Genomic DNA, 10,000 nt, shown 5'->3' on the forward strand with positions numbered 1-10,000 from the left:
CAGTCCATTGAGCGCTGTGCATTTTTCTCTCTTTCTCTGTGTCTCTTTCTATATTTTTCTCACAGGATTTTACCCAGAATGCTGTGCCAGCAAAGAGAGATTGACAGTGATGATTCCTTTCTATGTTGCAAGACATAGATGTCTATTTAACACACACACACACAAACACACACACACACACACACACACACACACACACACACACACTCACACTTGCCGTTTCCTGAGCTGCTGACATGTTGAAGGACTTAAAGTAAGGCCATTGTACAGACAGAGATATCAGCTGTTTAAAAGAGAGAGAGAGAGAGAGAGAGAGAGAGAGAGAGAGAGAGAGAGAGAGAGAGAGAAAGAAAGAGAGAGAGAGGAAACCTCCACATTCCGATGGAGTCTGAAAAAATAGGGATTTCTATGGAGACTTCTGGCTAGTAACTAACTATCAGTTTTCTGAGATCTGCTCATCATTCGGTCTTTTCATCTTTATGTGTTCTTGTTTTCAGCTCATGCGCTCCTCACACAAGCTCAAGGTCTATATCTGCAAATTAACTGAGAAACATCCTTACATAACTGTAGGTTAGCAGAGCTCAGATCCTCTCGGGATACAGAACTACTTCAAAGACCACGACACCAACATACGGTATCTGCACTCTTACTGTATCTGCTCTCTTACTGTATCTGCGCTCTTACTGTATCTGTGCTCTTACTGTATCTGCACTCTTACTGTATCTGCTCTCTTACTGTATCTGCACTCTTACTGTATCTGCTCTCTTACTGTATCTGCTCTCTTACTGTATCTGCACTCTTACTGTATCTGCTCTCTTACAGTATCTGCTCTCTTACTGTATCTGCGCTCTTACTGTATCTGCACTCTTACTGTAACTGCTCTCTTACTGTATCTGCTCTCTTACTGTATCTGCTCTCTTACTGTATCTGCACTCTTACTGTATCTGCACTCTTACTTTATCTGCGCTCTTACTGTATCTGCTCTCTTACTGTATCTGCTCTCTTACTGTATCTGCTCTCTTACTGTATCTGCGCTCTTACTTTATCTGCGCTCTTACTGTATCTGCTCTCTTACTGTATCTGCTCTCTTACTGTATCTGCACTCTTACTGTATCTGCTCTCTTACAGTATCTGCTCTCTTACTGTATCTGCGCTCTTACTGTATCTGCACTCTTACTGTAACTGCTCTCTTACTGTATCTGCGCTCTTACTGTATCTGCGCTCTTACTGTATCTGCACTCTTACTGTATCTGCTCTCTTACAGTATCTGCTCTCTTACTGTATCTGCACTCTTACTGTATCTGCTCTCTTACTGTATCTGCACTCTTACTGTATCTGCACTCTTACTGTATCTGCTCTCTTACAGTATCTGCTCTCTTACTGTATCTGCTCTCTTACAGTATCTGCTCTCTTACTGTATCTGCACTCTTACTGTATCTGCTCTCTTACTGTATCTGCACTCTTACTGTATCTGCGCTCTTACTGTATCTGCGCTCTTACAGTATCTGCTCTCTTACTGTATCTGCTCTCTTACAGTATCTGCTCTCTTACTGTATCTGCACTCTTACTGTATCTGCTCTCTTACTGTATCTGCACTCTTACTGAATCTGCGCTCTTACTGTATCTGCGCTCTTACTGTATCTGCACTCTTACTGTATCTGCTCTCTTACAGTATCTGCTCTCTTACTGTATCTGCTCTCTTACAGTATCTGCTCTCTTACTGTATCTGCACTCTTACTGTATCTGCTCTCTTACTGTATCTGCACTCTTACAGTATCTGCTCTCTTACTGTATCTGCACTCTTACTGTATCTGCACTCTTACAGTATCTGCTCTCTTACTGTATCTGCACTCTTACTGTATCTGCACTCTTACTGTATCTGCGCTCTTACTGTATCTGCGCTCTTACTGTATCTGTGCTCTTACTGTATCTGCTATCTTACTGTATCTGCTCTCTTACTGTATCTGCTCTCTTACTGTATCTGCGCTCTTACTGTATCTGCTATCTTACAGTATCTGCTCTCTTACTGTATCTGCTCTCTTACTGTATCTGCTCTCTTACTGTATCTGCTCTCTTACAGTATCTGCGCTCTTACCGTATCTGCGCTCTTACAGTATCTGCTCTCTTACTGTATCTGCTCTCTTACTGTATCTGCCTCTTACTGTATCTGCGCTCTTACAGTATCTGCGCTCCTACTGTACCTGCTCTCTTACTGTATCTGCACTCTTACTGTATCTGCTCTCTTACTGTATCTGCACTATTACTGTATCTGCTCTCTTACAGTATCTGCGCTCTTACCGTATCTGCGCTCTTACTGTATCTGCACTCTTACTGTATCTGCGCTCTTACTGTATCTGCGCTCTTACTGTATCTGCGCTCTTACTGTATCTGTGCTCTTACTGTATCTGCTATCTTACTGTATCTGCTCTCTTACTGTATCTGCTCTCTTACTGTATCTGCGCTCTTACTGTATCTGCTATCTTACAGTATCTGCTCTCTTACTGTATCTGCTCTCTTACTGTATCTGCTCTCTTACTGTATCTGCTCTCTTACAGTATCTGCGCTCTTACCGTATCTGCGCTCTTACAGTATCTGCTCTCTTACTGTATCTGCTCTCTTACTGTATCTGCCTCTTACTGTATCTGCGCTCTTACAGTATCTGCGCTCCTACTGTACCTGCTCTCTTACTGTATCTGCACTCTTACTGTATCTGCTCTCTTACTGTATCTGCTCTCTTACTGTATCTGCTCTCTTATTGTATCTGTGCTCTTACTGTATCTGCGCTCTTACTGTATCTGCACTCTTACTTTATCTCCACTTTTACTGTATCTGCACTCTTACTGTATCTGTGCTCTTACTGTATCAACACTCTTACTGTATCTGCTCTCTTACTGTATCTGCACTCTCACTGTATCTGCACTCTTACTGTATATGCACTCTTACAGTATCTGCACTCTTACTGTATCTGCACTCTTACAGTATCTGCACTCTTACTGTATCTGCTCTCTTACTGTATCTGCTCTCTTACAGTTTCTGCTCTCTTACTGTATCTGCTCTCTTACTGTATCTGCTCTCTTACCGTATCTGCCTCTTACTGTATCTGCTCTCTTACTGTATCTGCTCTCTTATTGTATTTGTGCTCTTACTGTATCTGCACTCTTACTTTATCTGCACTCTTACTGTATCTGCACTCTTACTGAATCTGCGCTCTTACTGTATCTGCGCTCTTACAGTATCTGCTCTCTTACTGTATCTGCACTCTTACTTTATCTGCACTCTTACTGTATCTGCACTCTTACAGTATCTGCTCTCTTACTGTATCTGCGCTCTTACTGTATCTGCTATCTTACTGTATCTGCTCTCTTACTGTATCAACACTCTTACTGTATCTGCTCTCTTACTGTATCTGCACTCTTACTCTATCTGCACTCTTACTGTATCTGCACTCTTACAGTATCAACACTCTTACTGTATCTGCTCTCTTACTGTATCTGCTCTCTTACAGTTTCTGCTCTCTTACTGTATCTGCTCTCTTACCGTATCTGCTCTCTTACCGTATCTGCCTCTTACTGTATCTGCTCTCTTACTGTATCTGCTCTCTTATTGTATTTGTGCTCTTACTGTATCTGCACTCTTACTTTATCTGCACTCTTACTGTATCTGCACTCTTACTGTATCTGTGCTCTTACTGTATCTGCACTCTTACAGTATCTGCTCTCTTACTGTATCTGCACTCTTACTTTATCTGCACTCTTACTGTATCTGCGCTCTTACTGTATCTGCTCTCTTACTGTATCTGCACTCTTACTGTATCTGCACTCTTACTTTATCTGCACTCTTACTGTATCTGCACTCTTACTGTATCTGCACTCTTACTGTATCTGCGCTCTTACTGTATCTGCACTCTTACAGTATCTGCTCTCTTACTGTATCTGCACTCTTACTGTATCTGCACTCTTACTTTATCTGCACTCTTACTGTATCTGCTCTCTTACTGTATCTGCTCTCTTACTGTATCTGCACTCTTACTGTATCTGCACTCTTACTTTATCTGCACTCTTACTGTATCTGCACTCTTACTGTATCTGCGCTCTTACTGTATCTGCGCTCTTACTGTATCTGCACTCTTACAGTATCTGCTCTCTTACTGTATCTGCACTCTTACTGTATCTGCACTCTTACAGTATCTGCTCTCTTACTGTATCTGCACTCTTACTGTATCTGCTCTCTTACTGTATCTGCTCTCTTACTGTATCTGCACTCTTACTGTATCTGCACTCTTACAGTATCTGCTCTCTTACTGTATCTGCGCTCTTACAGTATCTGCGCTCTTACTGTATCTGCACTCTTACAGTATCTGCTCACTTACTGTATCTGCACTCTTACAGTATCTGCTCTCTTACTGTATCTGCACTCTTTCTGTATCTGCGCTCTTACAGTACCTGCTCTCTTACTGTATCTGCACTCTTACAGTATCTACTCTCTTACTGTATCTGCGCTCTTACAGTATCTGCTCTCTTACTGTATCTGCACTCTTACTGTATCTGCGCTCTTACTGTATCTGCTCTCTTACTGTATCTGCACTCTTACTGTATCTGCACTCTTACTTTATCTGCACTCTTACTGTATCTGCACTCTTACTTTATCTGCACTCTTACTGCATCTGCTTTCTTACTGTATCTGCACTCTTACTGTATCTGCGCTCTTACTGTATCTGCTCTCTTACTGTATCTGCACTCTTACTGTATCTGCACTCTTACTGTATCTGCACTCTTACTTTATCTGCACTCTTACTGTATCTGCACTCTTACTGTATCTGCACTCTTACTGTATCTGCTCTTTTACTGTATCTGCGCTCTTACTGTATCTGCTCTTTTACTGTATCTGCGCTCTTATTGTATCTGCACTCTTACTGTATCTGCACTCTTACTGTATCTGCACTCTTACTGTATCTGCACTCTTACTTTATCTGCACTCTTACTGTATCTGCTCTTTTACTGTATCTGCGCTCTTACTGTATCTGCACTCTTACTTTATCTGCACTCTTACTGTATCTGCTCTCGTACTGTATCTGCACTATTACTGTATCTGCTCTTTTACTGTATCTGCGCTCTTACTGTATCTGCACTCTTACTTTATCTGCACTCTTACTGCATCTGCTTTCTTACTGTATCTGCACTCTTACTGTATCTGCACTCTTACTGTATCTGCTCTCGTACTGTATCTGCACTATTACTGTATCTGCTCTTTTACTGTATCTGCGCTCTTACTGTATCTACACTCTTACTTTATCTGCACTCTTACTGCATCTGCTTTCTTACTGTATCTGCACTCTTACTGTATCTGCACTCTTACTGTATCTGCTCTCGTACTGTATCTGCACTATTACTGTATCTGCTCTTTTACTGTATCTGCTCTCTTACTGTATCTGCACTCTTACTGTATCTGCTTTCTTACTGTATCTGCACTCTTACTGTATCTGCTTTCTTACTGTGTCTGCTCTCTTACTGTATCTGCACTCTTACTGTATCTGCTCTCTTACTGTATCTGCTCTCTTACAGTATCTGTGCTCTTACTGTATCTGCTCTCTTACTGTATCTGCACTCTTACTGTATCTGCGCTCTTACTGTATCTGCACTCTTACTGTATCTGCACTCTTACTGTATCTGCGCTCTTACTGTATCTGCGCTCTTACAGTATCTGCTATCTTACTGTATCTGCACTCTTACTGTATCTGCGCTCTTACTGTATCTGCACTCTTACTGTATCTGCACTCTTACTGTATCTGCACTCTTACTGTGTATGCTCTCTTAAAGCTGAATCTGTGCAAACGGAGGAATATTTGGCTGCTCTCATCAACACATGTAGAAAATGTGCAGTGCAGTCGATGATGTAGAAAATGATTTGATTGCCGTCAGTCATCAGCTCTTTGTATTGGTCAGAGGTCTGCCGTTTTTAATCTTTCTAATTAATCACGGCATCATATATCAATAAAACTTAACCTTCAGATTAATTATGATTAAAAACAGATTTTGAGTCTATCCATCAATGGGGGCAGAAAGTCTGAGGAGGAATTGTCATGATGTAAAATTAAAATGATTCTGCAATATTTTTATTAAAAATAAATAAATTATTTTCGATTTGTTTTAATAAAATTGTAAACATAAAAATACTAATATATATATATATATATATATATATATATATATATATATATATATATATATATATATATATATATATAATATTAATACTATATAATATATATTTTTTTATTATTATTATTTTTATATAAAATTTTATAAAATGACATATATTAACACAATTGTTAAAACATGTTAAAAACAATTGTTAAAAACATTTATACAACATTTATTTTATTTACATATTTTATTTTTATATATATTTTTTTTTTTACATTTGCACATATAGATTCATTTTCTCTTTCTGAAACGTTCTCAGAGAGAGCCTTTTTGCCTTGGACATCTTTTTCCACTCCTCCTTTTTCTATCATCCTGATTCATTTTGGGGCACGTCTGCATTACTTTGTAATTTTTCATAGGGACTTTGGAGAGAAGTGTGACATTTTAACCGGTCTTGTCCTCAGCATGCTCTTCCGGAGACAGGCTCTTTGAATACTAAACAGATCTTCCTCTCTTCAGTGATAGAAGTCCTAAATGTCTCATTTAGAAAGACATTCTGAGCTCTGACTAAAATACATTGGATACATTCCCTATTTAATAACTTTTTTTCGACAAATGACTAGATATGGTAGTTCAGCCTTCGCACAAACAGTAGTTTCACTATGCAATAACTATTAAATAATGGAATAATTCAATATGTACTTTTAAGTAAAAAAAAATGTTTTGCCACTAATGTCACTAAAAAGCATGTTTTCAAGCGTTTTAACAAATCAATTGCTTTAAAATACTTCGTAACAATTTACTTAAAGACTTGTATATAATGCATTGTAAAAATACTTTTGTATTTTTGTAAAAAACCTTGTAAAGGTTGTTTATTTCAACTCATAAACGTTGCATATAGTTGCCATTACTCCAGAAATGAATCAATGTGTCTGATCAAAATATCTAAATATGGAGCATTTTGTTTCTAAGCAAATCCTGTTTGCAATAGAAAACAACCAGGCAAATAGCATCTATCTCGGCTAGGTCAATATTAATTACCAAAGTTGTTGAGCATACAGCAGCTGTTGTAAACAAATGCAAATGCATTTTCATATCAAACAAGGTCGGCATGATCACTCGGCGCGCGCATGGATTCTGACACTTGTTTACTAACAAGTTGTAAGGCTATTGTAGTCAGGATGATCCACGTACAGCCTTTCGCTCGCAGCTGCCGAGATTAACGCAGAATTCACAGAATATGACCTTCATTCATCAGCATCACTCACTGTAGTCCAATGTGTGAATATCATTGGTACAAAAACCTGTTCCTTCCTCATAACTATAAATTAAATATCTTCTGAGACTTCTTAACAAACACAGGCTCAAATGCAGTGCAATGCTTTGAGGTCTTCCTCACTGACTTTACCTATAAGCTCAAAACCATTCCTATTTCAAAGAAGTAAACAGTGAAATAATCAACCACTTTCTCATTTAAGAAAGTGAGAAAACTGACGGTCATGCCTATCCGATTTGGCACCGAGCGGTTCATTGGATTTTAAAGGGACAGTCCACCCAAAAATGACAGCTTGACCTATACGACCTTTACCTTTGAAAGGTAAGTTTACATGAAACACAAAAGAAGATATATTTAGCAGAATGTCCAAGCTGCACTTTTCATTAGTGAGGAACTTAAAACAGCAGTTTAAATACTATAAGCCAAGTCTTCTAAAGCCATATGATAGATTTGTGTGAGATTAACTTTTTCCCAATGGAAACACCATTCTACTAAATAACAGAAGTTATGAAGGTGAGATGTCCGTTTTCATAGTCATACAACGACATGAGGACAAGTAAATAATCCACATTCTGCGTGAACAATCCCTTTAGGTATCGTATAAAACCATACGGTCCTTCTCAAAAAATTACCATATTGTGATAAAGTTCATTATTTTCCCTAATGTAAAGATAAAAATTAAACTTTCATATATTGTAGATTCATTGCACACCAACTAAAATATTTCAGGTCTTTTATTGTTTTAATACTCATGATTTTGGCATACAGCTCATGAGAACCCAAAATTCCTATCTCAAAAAATTAGCATATCATGAAAAGGGTCTCTAAACGAGCTATTAACCTAATCATCTGAATCAACTAATTAACTCTAAACACCTGCAAAAGATTCCTGAGGCTTTTAAAAACTCCCAGCCTGTTTCATTACTCAAAACCGCAATCATGGGTAAGACTGGCGACCTGACTGCTGTCCAGAAGGCCATCATTGACACCCTCAAGCAAGAGGGTAAGACACAGAAAGGAATTGCGGCGTGGCATGGAGGCAATCAGCCTGTGGCACTGCTTAGGTGTTATGGAGGCCCAGGATGCTTCGATAGCGGCCTTAAGCTCATCCAGAGTGTTGGGTCTTGCGTCTCTCAACTTTCTCTTCACAATATCCCACAGATTCTCAATGGGGTTCAGGTCAGGAGAGTTGGCAGGCCAATTGAGCACAGTCATACCATGGTCAGTAAACCATTTACCAGTGGTTTTGGCACTGTGAGCAGGTGCCAGGGCGTGCTGAAAAATGAAATCTTCATCTCCATAAAGCTTTTCAGCAGATGGAAGCATGAAGTGCTCCAAAATCTCCTGATAGCTAGCTGCATTGACCCTGCCCTTGATAAAACACAATGGACCAACACCAGCGGCTGACATGGCACCCCAGACCATCACTGACTGTGGGTACTTGACACTGGACTTCAGGCATTTTGGCATTTCCTTCTCCCCAGTCTTCCTCCAGACTCTGGCACCTTGATTTCCGAATGACATGCAAAATTTGCTTTCATCCGAAAAAAGTACTTTGGACCACTGAGCAACAGTCCAGTGCTGCTTCTCTGTAGCCCAGGTCAGGCGCTTCTGCCGCTGTTTCTGGTTCAAAAGTGTCTTGACCTGGGGAATGCGGCACCTGTAGCCCATTTCCTGCACACGCCTGTGCACGGTGGCTCTGGATGTTTCTACTCCAGACTCAGTCCACTGCTTCCGCAGGTTCCCCAACGTCTGGAATCGGTCCTTCTCCACAATCTTCCTCAGGGTCCGGTCACCTCTTCTCGTTGTGCAGCGTTTTTTGCCACACTTTTTCCTTCCCACAGACTTCCCACTGAGGTGCCTTGATACAGCACTCTGGGAACAGCCTATTTGTTCAGAAATTTCTTTCTGTGTCTTACCCTCTTGCTTGAGGGTGTCAATGATGGCCTTCTGGACAGCAATCAGGCCGGCAGTCTTACCCATGATTGCGGTTTTGAGTAATGAAACAGGCTGGGAGTTTTTAAAAGCCTCAGGAATCTTTTGCAGGTGTTTAGAGTTAATTAGTTGATTCAGATGATTAGGTTAATAGCTCGTTTAGAGAACCTTTTCATGATATGCTAATTTTTTGGGATAGGAATTTTGGGTTCTCATGAGCTGTATGCCAAAATCATCAGTATTAAAACAATAAAGGACCTGAAATATTTCAGTTGGTGTGCAATGAATCTAAAATATATGAAAGTTTAATTTTTATCATTACATTATGGAAAATAATGAACTTTATCACAATATGCTAATTTTTTGAGAAGGACCTGTATAAGTAAGCAATAATGTACTTGAGGCTAGTACTGTATCGTGATGAATAAGCCACGGCTGAAAGGCTGAACCCCTGCAAACCCCTGCCGTGATTTATTCACGATATAGCACTAGCCTCGAGTACCTTATTGCTTTTATAAAACGGTTATCTCACAATACAAATATTAAAGCCAAAAAATATGTATCTACGAAGAAACATTTCTAAAAGCCTTCCTTCCACTGGAAAAAATAGTCCCTGACCGTGAACAGCAACAGAAGTTATTATTAG

At 39.6% G+C, this 10,000-nt stretch overlaps 1 protein-coding gene across 2 annotated transcripts in view; it reads right to left on the reverse strand.

Annotated features, from left to right (window-relative positions):
• The window catches only part of cd276 (CD276 molecule), a 149,237-nt gene that overhangs the window by 86,160 nt on the left and 53,077 nt on the right, over positions 1-10,000 (reverse strand). The window lies entirely within an intron of this gene.

The sequence above is a fragment of the Siphateles boraxobius genome, unplaced genomic scaffold, assembly GCF_051911475.1.
Source record: "Siphateles boraxobius isolate OS27281-9 unplaced genomic scaffold, OSU_SipBor_1 198, whole genome shotgun sequence".
Taxonomy (NCBI): domain Eukaryota; kingdom Metazoa; phylum Chordata; class Actinopteri; order Cypriniformes; family Leuciscidae; genus Siphateles; species Siphateles boraxobius.